Raw genomic sequence first — 1,657 nt, forward strand, 5'->3', positions numbered from 1 at the left:
CGCGTGACGCGTGACAAATTGTTAAAAATTGGGACTGTCCCGCCAAAAGCGGGACGTCTGGTCACCCTATCCATGGAGCCTGTCCATGAAAACACACATCCACTCCCAGACCCCACCATGGCTCCTCCGCAGGGCCATGGTGAGCTGTGGTCACTGAGCTGTGGTCACAGTCCTCAAGACAGTCTGACTCGGGTTGGGGTCACAGCACCAAATACACACATACACACACATGTGCACGCATTACACACACACACACTCATCCTAGAATAGAATGTGGTAAGTACTAGAAGAAAACACAGGCAGAGCCAATCAAAGATTTCTTTGGATGCAAAAAGGAGGAATCATAAAAAATGATAGATTCGATTTTATCACAATTAAAATATCTGCTCTTCAAAGGATACTGTTAAGAAACTAAAAAGACAAACCGCAAAGTAGGAGAAAAATTTGCAGGACAACATATCTGATAGAGGACTGGTAGCCAGGCTATAGAAAGAATTCTCAAACTCAATACAATGAGAAATGATTCAATATAAAAGTGGGCAAAGGTTTCAACATGCACTTCACTGAAGAAAAACTACAGATGGCAAACAAATATCATTTGTTATTAGGAGCCTGGAAGTTAAAACCACAACTAGCCACCACTCAAAGTAAAAAACAACCGAAAACTGTCACTACTAACAGACACTATAAATGCTTCTAAATGCTCATGGGAATGTGGAACAACCAGAATTCTGTGTTGATGGTGGAAATGCAAAATGATACAGTCACTCCGGACAAGAGCTTGGCAGTTCTCACGGTTAAGCAAACCCTTCCTGTACATACACACCTGACGCAGCTGTCTCACGGTTAGGTGTTTACCCTAAAGAAATGAAAACACACATCCACTCCCAGATCCCTACGTGAAGGTTTATGAAAGCTTCATGCATTCCTGCCAAAAACTAGAAACAATCCAAATGTTCTTCAACCAGTGAACAAACTGGTATTCCACAACTGAATTCTCCATTGAGTAATACTCAGCAACAAAAATGAACAAACTACTTATTTGTGCAACAAGAAATCTAAAACGCATTATGCATATGAAAGACACGAGACTCAAGAAGCTTCATACTGTGTGGTTTTATCCATGTGTCATTCTGGAAAAGGAAAACTAGGGCCAGAAAACAGATCAGGGGCTACAAGAAGCTGGGAGGGGAGAGATGATTGATTAAAAGAGTGAGGTAGTGTTGGGCGGCACCTGTGGCTCAAGGAGTAGGGTGTTGGCCCCAGATGCTAGAGGTGGTGGGTTCAAACCTGCCCCTGGCCAAAAACTGCAACAACAACAAAAAAAATGAGGCAGTATTGAATAGAGACCTGAGACTGGGTGTATTTTCTGTTGAAATAACATACTAAACTGGCCTGAGATCGTGCCAGACAGGGGCTAAGCCATGCACCCCTACACTTGAAGGATAAACTGGAATCTAACTGCCATAAAGGTGTTCTTTTTCTCTAGCAGCTAAATAAGCACTGACTTCAAGGTAAGTAATATTAAAACAATTTGCAGCTGGCCACAGACACTGACCTCCCCACTCCCTTTTCCACAAACCATAACTTTAGCTTTTTTAAAAAATTGGGTATTTGGGAGCAGCCAGTCAAGAACAGAGGAAGAGATAACATCAAG

The sequence above is a fragment of the Otolemur garnettii genome, unplaced genomic scaffold (assembly GCF_000181295.1).
Source record: "Otolemur garnettii isolate 467f Iridium unplaced genomic scaffold, OtoGar3 scaffold00136, whole genome shotgun sequence".
Classification (NCBI taxonomy): Eukaryota; Metazoa; Chordata; class Mammalia; order Primates; family Galagidae; genus Otolemur; species Otolemur garnettii.